This window comes from Drosophila rhopaloa, unplaced genomic scaffold, assembly GCF_018152115.1.
Source record: "Drosophila rhopaloa isolate 14029-0021.01 unplaced genomic scaffold, ASM1815211v1 contig_115, whole genome shotgun sequence".
Classification (NCBI taxonomy): Eukaryota; Metazoa; Arthropoda; class Insecta; order Diptera; family Drosophilidae; genus Drosophila; species Drosophila rhopaloa.
Genome location: NW_025334990.1, coordinates 4,804,645 through 4,820,162, shown reverse-complemented (window position 1 = coordinate 4,820,162; position 15,518 = coordinate 4,804,645). Strand labels below are relative to the sequence as shown.

The 15,518-nt window shown below is 37.7% G+C and overlaps 1 protein-coding gene across 2 annotated transcripts in view; it reads left to right on the top strand.

The window, feature by feature from the left end:
- The first annotated feature begins 2,156 nt into the window (after nt 1–2,156).
- LOC108038595 overlaps nt 2,157–15,518 on the top strand; it is a 94,098-nt gene continuing 80,736 nt past the window's right edge. Inside the window, exons 1-2 of one of the 2 annotated variants that reach the window (XM_044457536.1) lie at nt 2,157–2,251; nt 3,568–3,857. The gene's annotated coding sequence lies outside the window, so the exon portion shown is untranslated. The remainder of the gene's footprint in view (nt 2,252–3,567; nt 3,858–15,518) is intronic. The other variant, XM_044457543.1, reaches the window with a different exon arrangement.

Below are 15,518 nucleotides of genomic sequence, written 5' to 3'. Positions count from 1 at the left end.
GCCTGGCGGGGGGATATGGCCATAAAAAAGGAAATTGGTAGAGATGACAACACCTGCTAATGACCCAAATTGGCGACTGCAGCAAAACGATGGAAAAGCTAATGGGCAACACCTGCTGTTTGCATAATTTTATTGCCTGTTTCGCTCCCCTTTGATTCCCCAGGGTTGTTCTCATTTTCATTAATTGGAATTTCTTTGGTCCGACTTGAATCCCACAGTTTATAACCCGGTGGTTTGGCTTGCTTCGGCTTCTTGTCTTTTGTCGCGCTTGAATTGCTACCCGTAAACAACAGGGGAAAAGCCATCAAAGGAAACAATGGACAAATGAATTAATAAAGTTATGAAATCACCAAAATGGCTAAGAAAAAGGTTCACAATCGAACCGTGTTCAATACCAATTTTATTTTTGGGTGTGGAGGCATTGAGTGGGGAGTGGGAGTGGGGCCAAAACAGTAGCCGGAAAACAATTCAATTGTTTCGATGAAGTAATTACAATTTGTGAAAATAATTGAGGCCAGCGATTTGAAAGCAAGGGGGAATATGTTTATCTGTCACAATTCCAGTGGGTCAAGCCAAAGCTTGTCTTGGATTAAGCGATTCAATTAAATGTGTTTTACTGAATCGATTTTCAATTAATTCATTCAAGATAGATGACATAACAAAACATATAAACCTAGTTTAATACCATCTGGGATACTTGCCCTAGGGACTTTGAATTAATCAAGTTAGATAGATATATAATGTCTGTATGTGCTTTAACCTATATACCTGTTAATTAAACCCAAGAGGCAACATTTATTTATTTCATTGTAATAAAAACCGTTATTACCAATTTTCTGAAACATTTTCGTTTTTATTGGTCTTTATTTTTTATGTCTAGGTCAAAATGACAAATTATTAACCATAAGCGAAGTCTAATGCATTAAATTTGAGCGACTAAATTACAAATGTTTATTAAATATATTAATTTAGTAATTAATAATACCTCAATTGGTTTATAAAATTGTATTCAAATTTATAAAAATCTATTTTTATGGTATATAAATTAATACTTTTAATTCAAAACGTTTTACAACAATAAAATAATAATATACATTTAAAAAGATATGATAAAATATATTGTCTAAAATCAAATAGTCGCAATCCCTGAATAATTCGCGTAATATTGTTTATCCCCGAAATGTTACGAAAAGTTTTACTACTTGACAAATTGCTAATCAATATCCTCTTAAATGCACTGTAAGCCCCAAAAAAGCAGGAACCAATCAAGCCAAGTGTTTCGAGTGCCCCAAACTTTGGCTAATTGTTGCATTGCACTTAATGAAGTCATCAATCGGGGTAAAACTATTTCGATTTATTTCCCCGCCAGCAACTGCAAACGAGAAGAGTGAAAATTTGACTCAATTTGGGCAAACACTTGAAACTGTTTATTTATTTATTTGCTTATTTATCAACACGCCATGGCAACCACCCACTAACTGAAAGAGGCGGCTCACAAGCCACCACGGAAGTTGAGAGAGTGTGTGTGTTGGCCAAGTCACAGCTGTTTTGCCGGTATAACAGTATGACACGTAAAAAAGGTAAACAAACCGGCTGATGCAGTTTTACTTCCGTCGAAGAGCGAGTGAGTTTTCCAACTAAGAGAGCGGGCCAAGAGCCGAAGAGAGGCTCAAAAAAGGCCAAGTCATTTGAAGGGATTTAAAAAAGAATTCGGAGTTCGGAGCTAATTGCCTTCATTTGTTTGGCTGTGGCCACAAATGAATTGCCTTGGATTTTTGGCTCTAGGCCACATTGAACCAAATCTACTACTATTTTCTACTACTATTCGTGGGCAAAAGAGCAACAGCTGGAGGGGGTTGGTGGGCAGAAGGGGGCCCTGTAAGCCGAAGCCTTCGACTTCGGGCCATGCCGGCGATGCACGAAAACCAGTTCGTGGCTAACTCTTCCTCTTCTTCTTGGCCAACAACGCTTCAGTCGCGAGCGTTTTTTGTTTGGCATTTCAGTTGAGCTTTGCCAGCCGAACGAAATAGTCGAATACGACGCTGCGTTTCTTTGCGTGTTGGTTTTCCCAATCCAAATCTCTCAATTCGTGTCCGCGCTACTGAAAACTGAAAACCCAAAGAAGCAGCAATATCACTCGCAGCAGCAGCCGCCGCAGCAGCAACAGCTACAGCAGCAACATCACTCGTAGCAACAGCAGCAGCAGCAGCAACAAAATCAAAACACGTTTTACTCCCGCACATTGAAAACGGTAATTTGAACCCAAAAACAGAAAGCAAAACAAAATTGTTGAATTAATTATAAACGGTAGCCTGTTTTTGAAATATGTATTTATTTTTGCCTGACATTTTTAGGCAAACATTTTAAGTGTTTAATAACTGGAGAAATTAAAGCCAGTGTGGCCCGGAGTGTGTGTGTGTGTGTGTGAGATGGCTGCCTTCTAAACAGCCTTGAAAGCTGGCTCGCAGCCTCTGTCAACCGAATAGTTGCTGCTGCAACAACAGCAGCAACATCTAGCGACAGCAGCAGCAGCAACAACTGGCAACAAAAGGCTGGCAGCAAGTCACAACAAAAGAAAACAGAAGCGGCAGCTGACTTTATGACGTCGCCAGGCCTGGCGTGTTAACCTGGCCAAGAGCAGCTACCTTAGCTACCTGGCTAGACATGAAAGCTTGTGGTGTCTATCTGTTGCAACTGCAACCTAAGCGCTCACCAACACACGCGCCCACTAAGCCTAGACTAAACACACACTAATGCACATGTGGAATGAAATTCGCTTTTGTTTTATGATTTTCATAAATTCTTCAACAGCAAACAAACGAAAAAAGTTTATATTAAAAAGAAGAAAATAGCTAAAAGCGCGCAAAAAAAAAGAAAAGAAAAAAGTTCCTGTGTGTGCGAGTGGAAAAACCGGTTGCAGTTAAGGTTCCCGACTCGCTATGTGTGTGTGTGCGTGTGTTTGGCTTTTTTCGCTTGGCACAGGGCGAAAATAAATAAAAGCGATTAACTTGAGACAGTTTTAGTAGCCACTGTCCGAGAGTGTGCAGGGACTCTCGCTAGCCCTAGATATAGCCTTAATCCCCCCGGAATCCATCGGGGAATTAGAGTGACTGGGGAAGCAGGGGGAAAGGGGGGAGAGAGTTAGCCAAGTAGAAAGGAAAAATTGCAGACATTTGCTTACCGGCAGATTTTTTCATAATTTATAGGGCTTAAGCTTCGGTTGTTTGAGTAATTTAATTTCTATCATCATTTATTTATTTAATTTCATTTTTATTGATTATTTAATGGCCTGAGATAAAGTTCCTCCAAATTGTATTATTTTCTTTGTGAGTGTCTAATAATTTATGCCATCAACCATATTTATGCCTTTATTTATCAAAATATTAATAGGCATATAACTATTTTCTTGCTCTTGGCCTTATTTTGTGGTTCTTAGCTATTTATATAATAATTTTACTTATAACCAAACAAGTATAAGCTTATATCCTTATATTATTTGTTGTTCCCTTCTTAAACTTATACTTTATTCATTCCTTATTGATTTTTTATTTCTATCTTTATTTGCAGCATAAACAAGGATTTAATTCCCAATCGAAAACCAAATAAATTGGTTTATAATTTCCATAAATATTTGTGCTTGTGTTTTTTGAATGAAAGTGTGTAACCCAAAATATGGAAATTTCGTTTATAAATATTGATGTGTTTTATTGAATATTTGTGTCTTTTACTTTGAAGTCGGTTTCGTTATTGTGTCGATATTTTGCATTATTAATTACAATTTACGTTCATCAAGTGGAAGCAATCACAATAGATTGAAAGACAATTTCAAAATAAGGAAAACATCGGAACTGAACAAAGTGAGTTTATATTATGATAAAATGTGCACAGCAACATTTCATCCCGAAATATTTAAACTGTGACTAATTAAAACCCTCACTGATAATTTCCCTTCACCTTTAATCTCCTGGGGGCATTTAAGTAAATTTGCCAAAATTTCAATTTAAATTTGCAATTAAATTGGATTGTTTTGCATCTCATTTGCTCCCTCATTTCTGGTGTAATGCTATCTAATCAGCATCTTTCAATTATTTAATCGTTTATATTTACACTCTCACACTCACTCACGGCACCTCAATATATATTACCCATACGACATGGTAGCCCAGAGAAACGTGCTCGGCATACTCGAGTGGGGCAAATCAATTAAAGTCTCTGTTTTACGACTGCACTAACTAAATGATGATGCTTGCCGTTTTAAACTCATTTCAAAGGAGGGTGACGCGCCTCCGAAATCTCCCCAAACAAATATCAACAAACGCGTGCAACATTTGCATAAACTCCCGCTGCTCTTTATTTATTTCTGTTGTTGCGCTTTCATCGATTTATGTTTTGGCCAACTCTCGAATATTCAAAAGCCAATTGGGCAAAGCTTTTTGCAAAATATGCAAATATAGCGTCGAATAATATTTTTGTTTAACAATTTGGTTGGCATTTTATCTGTTTTTGTCGCATTTTGTGGCAATTAAATGACAGCGAATTAATCATAAAAAAGGCGTAAAATTTTATGCACAACATTTATTCGCCAGCTGTCGATGCGGCACGGAAGGTACTACACATAAATATAAGTCGTTTGATGAGTACAGATAGATCTCCAAAGTGTTCACTTAAATTTCCAGTAAAAAGTAACATCGTAAACTACGACCTAAGTTTATGCCTTGCCCAATAAACTAAATAATTTTTTTGATTGCTTAAGTTTAATAATATGCAACATTTCGTATTTGCTCTTTAAGAATTATACCGCACTGTATCACTGATTGTGTAGATGAAAATATGTGTACAAATGATGCACGTGGGCATTCGTTGGCTTAGGTCGAATCAACTTGATTTATGTAAATTGGAAACTGTTCGCATAGCAAAACAAAGTTATAATTGAGAGACGAGATTAAAATGCATTTTTCTATTGACTGCCGTGCAGCAGCAACATACATGGGCTTATAATTTTCCCACTTGACAAACAATACATTTCCGTATAAATGAATAGAAAATTTAAGTGAATTTGGAAATTGAACTAACTACTGAAATATTTTTGACTGAAGAGTCTTCATTTCTTCCAAAAATTCCTTTGCCGCCACAACTTTGCGGTAATCCCCAATGGAGATTCGACTCAGCTGGACCAAAAATATTTTCCACTTGAATGGCGGAACAGAAATGCAATTAAAATCCACTAAATGCAGCAGTTGGTGGGCGGATTTATTCCGAATGAAATTGCAACTTCCCTCTCTCCCTGCTTTCCCTTTTGCAGCTAATTAATTTGGCATTAATTTTAATGCAATTTGCTCGCTTATCTCAAATGCCAATAAATCAACACGGGAATCGGATTCCCATAATTCCAAATGCAATACATAACTCATATTTGTTCTTGGTATGAGGTTAATTAAGAAAAAAATGAATACTGTTCGAAGAAAAACAAAAAGGCTAGGGCAAAAAATAATGAATAATTTGCGTAGATCAGGAATTGAAGCATTTCTGCCCTGTCGAGTGTTAAATTGAAGATAATTTTTAATTATGGCCACAGTCGGCCCAAGCGCTCACGTTAAATTGCCTTTTAAAATTCAATTTACATTTTGGTTTTGCTTTTCCCTAAAGGGTTCGGTTTGGGGTCTCTGGTCCAGGTATCATTAATTTGCGAGGGCCTAAAGAAGAGTTTACTATTAATAAATGTTATTGGATACCAAAGCAAAATAATTATTTTACTTAGAGTACATTGATTGCTTGCCTTTAGGGAATAATAAACGATGGGTTTTAATAGTAAATTACTAAAACAACATTTTTTTAGTGGTAAAAACATTAAAAATGTTATTAAATTTAAAGGCGTATTTTTGTTTTTTAATTTTTTACATATTTTTTAATCATTAATATTTAATAAAACTTATTCAATTCATCAATTAGTTTACAATTTTGCAGTTACATTTAAATTTATTTCAATGATCTTTTTATATTATTATATTATTATATTTTTCATTTAATAAATAAAACTAACCAAAGTTTTTGCGATTTTGGGTGACACAAATGTTATTTTTTCAAAATGTTTTGTATAAAAAAAATTTTCATTGATTTGTTTTCAAAACTTTTTCAACTTCCCCCGCCAAAATCTGATGGTCTAGAGTGCGACCTGGAAACCGGAGTCGGGCAGAATAAAAACAATTACACGCATGTGCGTAAGACTTTGGTAACTTCGGGGCTGGGGCAACTGGAGACCTGAAGATCTTTGGATCTTGAGCACTGGGGTATGGGGTATGGGGTCTCTCCCCCTCTCTGTCTTTCGGCCATCCCCCATCCATCGCTCTCCTTCTCTACAGGAAGCTGCGTGGCTTTGGCATTTAAAAACGTATTAATTTTGACGCGCCAGCCCGTAGTTGTTGTTTGTGGTTGTTGCGTGAGCCGACACTGATGATGGTATCTGTATCTGAATCTGCGGCCATGTCCGATGCCTATGCCCCGGCATTGTATCGGAGGTTCTCCCGATGAGAGGAGTGATATAAATGCGAATAAGTTACGTCAATTTTTGTGTGTGTCTGGCCTGGCCGTTGGAATACTTTATCATTTCGTTTTTGTTCTTCCTACCTTCCTACTCCTCCATCTCCAACGCCCCTTCCTCGAACTCCCCCTCCGCGCTGTTATTCAGGTTCTTTTTCTGGTATTCGCTATGCGAAGGTCTACAACCTTGGGAGAGTTAAGTCAGCTTTACTGGAGCTGGCTGTCACTTCAACTCCAGCGATATAGGAGATTTCCCCTTGACAGACTGTTCTACTAAGGGTACACGAGCTAAGATTAGGGTTTCGTCTCCCACACAAAATATTTAAGTGAAACTAGAGGTGATATAGATCATTAAATTGTTATGCAAAAGTGGACGTATAAGGAAAGTAGTTAACTTCTTAGGATATAAAATATCTTAGATTTTTGAATTGCTAATTACCTATCTAAGAATTTGCTATGTATAACATATTCAATGTACTTCCCGATCATTGATCATTCCTTGCTGTTTCATAAGTGAATGTTTTCCATTCTTATCAGCATTTTTGTAGAACAAATGATGTTTAGACTTCAAGTTTGCGATTTAATTAACTTAAGAGTGAATTTTTCTAAAATGGAAAGACAATTACAAAGATAATTCAAATAAATAAAAATTCTCTTCGCGGAAATATATATCTTTATTGGCATTTCCTTCTTCCCGGATCACATAGTGTATTCAAATCTTCGGCTTACATTACCCCTTCGATTCCCTTAGATTGGCTGCTTCAGTTTAATTATTGGCGCATAATTAGCTGCTATAAACTGATTGGTTTCCCTATGACAAATGATGTGAAAGAGCCAACAGAAACAGAAGTCGGTCCGAGTGCTGGATGTGCGAGTTGATATTTGCATAAATATTACATATATTAATGCTAATGAGGCATCAAACGGCTGACGATTAAGGGCGAGTTGAGTGGCAGAAGCCAATGACCCACAGAGCGCAGCGGCGGAATAAAACGCTGGATTGATAGAATCTCGGATCTCTGAAGAAGGCCAAGATCAGAGACCGGCCCAAGTGCCGGCTGGTGTTGTGTTTTGGTGTCTGTTTTGGTGTTATAAAACATTTCATTACACGATACAATTGAGTGAACGCCTTGAACTTCCGCTTCAAGAAGTTCAGCGCAGTTCAGAGCGCCAAGCCAAACCAATGAAGTCAGAGTTGGCCAGCGGTTTTTGTTGTTTTGTGTAGTTATTGTTGTTCTTGTTGTTGTTAATATTATTTTTGCTGTTGCTGTTGTTGTTGGCGGTGAGGAGGTGGTGGGGGAGGCGTTGGAATGACAAGCCAAGACGAAGACGAAGCCTCGTCCGCAGTCATTTTGTGCTGAGTTGTATCTGTGTGTCTGAATCTTCATTTGTGTGGCTACACAGCCAGAAAAAAACAGTAAAAACATATAAGTAATTTGTGGTATTTCCTTAAAAATATACTTATAAGCGTTGTCACATAAAGAAACGTAAAGAAAACTGGTTTGAGCTTTATAATATAAAATTCAAGAATCTAATTGTTTTCTTAATTAAACAAGCAAACTATCTGCTCTTCAAAAATTTTTGAATAAATACAAATAGTAAAATGTTGTTGTATTAGTTTTTGACTTAAATTGATTTCTTCATTAGAATGTCAATCAATTTTAAATTTAAAAACTTGAATACCCTTGTTTATTTTATTTTTACTCAGAGTTATTCATCTTTTAGTTCGTTTTTTTCTTGTTCATAAAAATGGGTAATAACAATAACTAGGCAGTTAAAGTTTGACAAAGAAAAATAGCAATTGTATATCAGAAATTTAAATTCCACATACTCCAAGAGTTTTTAAAATGTGATTTGTCAATCGATTGATAAATGTTATTTTGATAGGAATAAAATAATTAGGAAAATGTGTCTGTGGAAATATGAACTATTATTCCCACATTTCTCTCGCTGTACATTTGTGTGAAGCCATGTTTCACACTTCAGAGGGCCTATCGGCGGCCGCAGCAGGCCAAACAAATTGTAAAGTCATAGGCAAGAGACGAGACCGAAAGCCAGTCCAAGAGCAAGGCGAAGACCAACTCGAAGACCAAGTCCAAGTCCAAGTCCAAGTCCATGACCAACTCCAGGTCCTCCTCGAGTGACTGCGGCGATGGAGGGAAGGCAGAGAATAAAGTTAAGCAGTACAAAAAGGCTTTTAATTTTAATTTGCATATGGCAGAACGCGCTCGAGCGGAGCTGCAGAACCCAGGGCAGAACCAAGTATCTGTAAGATACATATACATGCAATGCCAAGTAGGAGAATGAGAACAACTTTGGCCCTTCGCGGCGGTGGCGGGAAAAATGCAAGTTAAATTTAATTTATTTCTCTAGCAATTGCTGAGCTTGAAGAGGAGTTTTTCGGTTTTTTTTTTATTTTCATTTTTGCCATTGTTGTTGGTGTGTGAAAAATGAGCAAAAGAGGAGTTCCAGCGCGAGTCTCACTCTCTTCTTAAGTGGGTTCAACTCTAATGACCGCGTGTGAAAATGAAAATGGAAAATGCCTCCTCTGCTTGTGTCTGCACTGTAGTCGTAGTCGTAGTTGTAGTTGGCGGCGTTGGCGGCTTCATCATCATCTCTGCGCTCCAGTGCATTTACCACGGCCATGGAAATCGCGGGGAGCAACATGTGAACTTGTGAAAAATCGAAATTCCAATTCCAAGTTGCAACTTGCAACGCCGCAACGTTGCTAGCCAGCTCTTCTTGGCCAACGTTGAGAAATGATTTACGCTTAAATAACATGTTGCATGTGGCAAGTATGTCGTTGTTGTTGCCGGGCAGATCGTGAAGTTCTTCTTTAACATCCCCCTTCGAGTGGCCGGCGGCAATGATAATGAATTTCTACCTCCGCCAGGAAATAACTCCAAGAAAATGTTAAAAAACAGAATAATAATAAAAAAAAAATAGTTAAGTCCGAGAGACAGCAGCCACAAATTAAGGGATTCGGTTGGGGATTAGATTCAGGTCAGCGCAATCGATGCTCGCAAATTATATTCAATTACAAGTTGCCATATCGAGATTTCAGCAAATCAATTATGCCCCAGAAATTGCCAAGAAAGAATCAATACTAGAAGGCAATCTAGACAGGAAGGGCAGTGAAAACAATCAAATCCAGACAAGATGGTTAGAGATACTAAGAAGAATTTTCTATAATGATGTACAAAAGATAGCAACGTGTTACAGATATAAAGATTAAACGAATCAAACGCTTTTAATTAAGTTAGTTATATTGGAAAACATTCTTAGTTTGCCAACATCTGTAATTTTTAATGAAAGACCTTAAGTTTTAAAAGCAATTACAAACATTTCCGAACAACAGGAAAATATTTCGTTTAATGGTGTGGTAAACATCGATTCTTTGGCTATTATTTTAAAATTTGCCAAGTTTGGCTTGAAAGTTTCCAGCTTACCGAAATTGGTTTTCAAGTTATGAAACTCACTGTTCGGGGAAAATACAATAATGAAGTCATGAAAACAAAAACCAATTGGTGACAGTCTGGGCAAAAAACCAGAATGAACGGACAAAGGCAAACAATTTAAGGGGAAAATGCAGAGATAGAGGTGGAAAAAGCAAAAGGGGAGTGCTGAAAGCATCATCGACTACGAAAACTATTTTCGAGGGGGAAGTTGGAATGACTCGGGCACGAATTGATGATTTTTTTGTTGCACATTTTACATAATTTTCCCTTTCCACAGACAACTCAATTTTCAATTTCTTTAGTCTAATGCAGAAATTCACAGAGATTATTTTGTAATATTTGCAATTCATAATTTAAGTACAAATCGTGGCTATTTTTCGATTATTTCAGTTGGCAAATCCCGAAATTACAGCTGACATGTAAACATTGAAAATGGCTTTTAGACAAGTCCCTGAGGGCAATTATCCACATTTTATCCTCAGCCATGCGCACTTTTAGTTTATAGAAGTTTGAACAAATTCAATTTTACTGCTGTTCATTGATGGCTTTTACCACCTTATTTTTTGTTTAATTGAACAATGTTGCCAGTTTCAGTTGGTTTTATTTTCAAAAACCACACTTTATTCACCAGCAACAGCTGGCACACAAAATTGTGTTTTTAATAGCAGAACAAAAAGGGACTTTATTTTCCGTAAAAACTTTAAAGCTGCTAAAAAAGGTATTTTGCCTTTAAGTTACTAATTTCATTAGCCCAGGCCAAAAGCAGACAAAGGAATATAAAAAAATGTGAGTTTTTGTGGGCCAACATTTTTTTCAAACATAAATCCAGTTCTTGCATGTTTGGTTCTTTTTTGCTTTTAATTTTTTGCACCGGACATGGCCGTGCAATTTGGGGCACGCGCCCACAGACTGACAAAGGGGGGTATGAAATCGTTGGAAGGGGGGAGGCTAACAAAAAGCATATTGATATGTGTGAAAAATGGCCAACTGCATTGGCAGCGACACCAACAATTCGCAGTCAAATTGGCCCAAAAAAGTGACAAATACCTCGATACAGGACCGTCAGGTAAACTTTTCCACTTTTCCACTCTTCACCCAGCACTTTTGTGGGCCTCAGTTGTTGCGACATCGCACTGCAACAACAATCGATAGACAGATGGCCAGACAGTTGGCAACTCAGACATATGGGGCTCAAAAAACGCTGCTTGGCACATGCCAAAATGGCAACCGCAGCGTAAAAATGCCAAAGTAACAAAAAATGTGGTTGGAAAAAATCCAGCGCAGCGCAGTCAAATGCCAAATGATTTGTCAGCAATTGCTGCAGGAGTGTAAAGGGTTAAAGGGGGAGAAAGTGGTGGGTTAAGGGGCAGGAAGTGCCTTGCCACCGGAGTCCACTGAATGAAGCAGGAACTGAAAAGGGGAAAGCATTTGATGATAGAGCTCATCAAAGTCAAAGGATATGCGAGTATTTGCATGCAATTCAGTAGGTGGGAATGCTCAACGTTAGTTCAATCAATCCATTAATTCATTTCCTGCCATTCAACATGCTTGGGTTTTAAATAATGTAAAACATTTTACTAAGAGGTTTTTCCTAATCACAGTAGAGATTGTCTAGAGAAAACAAAAAAACCCAAAGCATGTTTGTTGCCAAAACCAACAAAGCTCTTGCCGAATACTTTATCCAAAATCTGTTTTTTTCATTCAAAAATTGGTTTTGTTCATCGCGGTACTTCTATTTTATTAAACAATTAGTAACTTATTACTAAAAAACACAATTAAAATTATTTATTGTACTTCAAGAATTTAAATAGTTCATAGTTCTGTGTTATTCCTTAGTAAAGAATTAATTAAAGTATGGCTTAACTCTAAAATTAATTTAAAATTTGTTAGACTTATAAATAAAGCTGGGTGCAATTTTAAAACTTTTTCTATTTTAAGTTGCCCTAACAGTCATCCTAGAATTTTTCAGATTTCAAAGCTCTAGCTATCCTAACATTCTTAAACACCGATTTATTCGTGAATAAATTCATTTAGTGGCTAAGTAATTGTGTTTAATGTTTGTTTATTTATCTTTCACAAAAGACTACTTAAGCCGCAATCCGCTTGATTGCATTTTATTATTTCAACCGTTTCCATCTTACCTCTTTCTCTAATCGAACCACTCATCAGATTTGCATAAGTCTTTAATTGATTCGTGTCATTAGGCTGATTGATTTCGTATAAGAAAATAAAGCACCGAAAGCAGCGCCAGCTGGCTGTCAAGTGATCATTAGATCGGCTAAATCTCCTTTCAGCTTCAACCGATTCTGCAATTCGGAGTTATCTAATATGTTTGGATCGTGATGGCCAGACAAATGACATTTGACATGTTGTGCGGCTTGGCAACTGTCTCGCACACAAGAGCCAACTTAATTGTTGCCTGCATTGTGGCCTCTCCATATGGCAACTTTATGCTTATCTGGAAACAAGAGGAAACCGAGAATAAAAGAAGTGAGTTGCTCATAAATTTGTTTGTTGCCGCTGCAATTGTTTAATTGTGGCTGGGGTCCGGCCTAGACCAGACCCAAGCAATGTGGCATAACTTGGACCAGCTTGGCCGGGCTGGGTTTGAAAGCACTTTTGTTTCGGACTGATAATCGGTTTAAAAGTGACTCAACTTTTCGGCTTGCATGTGGCAATTGTCCGTTGTTTGCTGTCTGTTTGTTTTGTTGCCGCTGCCACTGCTGCTGTTAGAAATTATTGTCAATTGTGTGCAGCATAAGCCGAATTAATTTTCAAACAATTCAACAAGTTTTAATTGCGCCACAGGGAGTGAGAGAAAGAGGATTTTTTTAGGGGATTTTCGGCAAATTTTGTGGTTACCCTAAGCCGGCGACCTTAGCCAAAGGTTGGGGCGCAATCAGAAATCTGATTTTTCCCTTCATAAACCGGCCGCGGGTGATGTCAGTCAGTTAGTCTGTCAGTCTGTCAGATCGTGATCGATGCTCACAATTTTCATTGGGTTTGTTATTGTTCTTCATGGAATGCGACCGCCGCTCGGGGCTAGAAATCGGCTTCGATTTGACCGGGCCAACTGTCAACGAGCCGCAATCCGCAATAAGCAATCCGCAATCCGGCGACTGTTAACTGTTCGCGGGCAATTGCAGCTGCAGCCACAAAATATGGCCCATAATTCCCCAGCTTGGCCCTTTTGCTGTCGCTAAATCGTGCTGTCAGGTTTCTCATAGCTCAGAGCTCACAGCTTTTAGCTCCAAGTTCCCAAGTTCTTAGCCCTGCGATCGTGTCTTTGGTTTCCCTGGGTTCTAATTGCTAATCGAGTGAACTTATTTAATTTGCTGCTGTTGCATCTTCGTGTCATTTCTCTGGCATTTGCATTCCCATTTTGAGGCAAGCCTTCCTCAATCCTGTAAATATGTATGATTTTCTTTAATTAAGGTCTGGTTTAACAGGGTGCATACTAAACATGTAAACCAGTCAAACATTAACCGTAAAGTGTGCTTAAAATAAAATAATGGGGCTATTGTGTACAGGCGGTTTCACATGTTTGTATTTTTTTATTGTTAAATTAATAAATAGAAGAAATAATTAATTTGAATTTTTCTAATTAATTTGATTTATTTTTTATATTTAATATTGTTCTTTTGTTATTGAACTTAATCGATAAATAATAACTTGCTATGGGGAAAATGAAAACCATTTTACTTGAATTTCCTAAACTTTGCACAGAGAATAATCGAGTGAATGGAAACTATTTATTCTGATGCTTTTCCATCTTGGGGTCATTTCCTGGTCATTAACATTTCCATTTTCGGTAGGAAAACTGTAGATTATGATTTACTTAAATTAATTACATATTCGACGGGCTTGTAATTGAATCGCTGCACTTTGTAGTAGCCGCTCCAATGATGGCCAAATCCAATCTCCGAGCCAAATCCGACTGCAAAACTTTGCTGTTGGAAAAGCCCCGAGCCAGAAGTCCGAAATGAAGATAAACACCCAACATTTGCACACATGTTTTCGAGGGGGGTGGGGGGGCGGTAAAGGGGCGTGGTCGGTTGCCAGAACTTGTGACAAACTTGGCTAACCGCCATGCCAGAGTTTGCATGCTGCACGCTGTTCCCTGCCATTCCATGTTCTGCTGGCATGCATGGCGTATACGCAATATGCACAAATAAATGTCAACTTAGAAGCGACTGCAACCATCTCGCCATTTCCCCTTTTTCGAAGCGGAGCCCGCATTTAATAAAACCGAAATGAAATTAAATATTCCACAACTGCTGACAAAATGTCAAGTGTAGCAATAAAGATGGGATAAACCAGAAAAGGGACAGCTGAAGCAGCCATCCTAATGAATTAAACCAAAATGCGGGAGAGCGCAACGAATGAAAAATTATTTAAAGTTGCACAAAAACCAAAATAAAAAAATACAAAAAAGCGACGCAGAAGGAGGAGAAAAAATTAATTTAGCAAATTTTTAATTGCTCATGTCGTTTGGCGAGGCAGCCAACGATCGCATCAAGCTTGGCTGGAGCTGGCGGCTATTTGCTTTTGGCCCGGCTTGCGTGCCTTGTCTTCTCGCTGCCTCTTTTCCTCTGTTTCTTTTCCTTTTTTTTTCATTTTTCTCGTTTTTCCCCAACCACTGAAGTTGAAGTTTAAGGTCAAAGAGAGGATTTCGCCAAAGCGAAGAGAGATATTCGCGACGTTAACATGGCTGAAATTCGCATATGCCGCGCTTCTCCTTCCTCAAGTTCAAGAGCAGCCACATAGCTTGCCATATAAATATACTTTTTTACTTCAAGCAAATCAGCTTAACCCCAGAAGAGCAGCTGTCATCTGGCGCTGATGAAAATTTCATGTTCGCCTGCCGGTCTCGAATATTTTTTCCATTGCCATCATCACGTGTGCATGTGCGAGAGTTCAATTGAAAAAGCATTTCTATGGAGAATTCCTCAAGCGAAATTGATTCCCCCACAAAGGGTTCGCTGTAAGCGGATGTATTTTTACAGCTTGACAGTTTCGATTTCACGAGAGCATATTTGAAATATTATGAAAACAGCAGCTGGACTGGACATTCAATTTCTTGATTTCTGACATAACGAATTATTTCTAAAAGAAATCTACACCTGTATGGAAAGTAAACATCTGGAATAAATATAAGTTAACTTCAAAAAGTATTTGTTTCCTTGCTTCGATTATTAACTTTTCAAATAGACACTGTTGAATAAATATCTTAATCAAATAGTAATTGCTTCGATTATTAACTTTCAATATAGACACTGTTGAATAAATATTTTAATCAAATAGCATAGTAAATAATCTCTTAATTCAAAATTAGAGTGCGTATTGAGTATAAGCTTATTATTTGCAATACATACAATTAGTGCGTGCTCCAAACAATAAGCCGAAATTGAGCAAATACAAATAAACATATTTTAATTAAATTAGCTGGCTGTGTTCATTAAATCCAAAATTAAGCCGGCTTAGCAAATAACAATAATCATGGCAGCCTGCCCAATGTCCAAA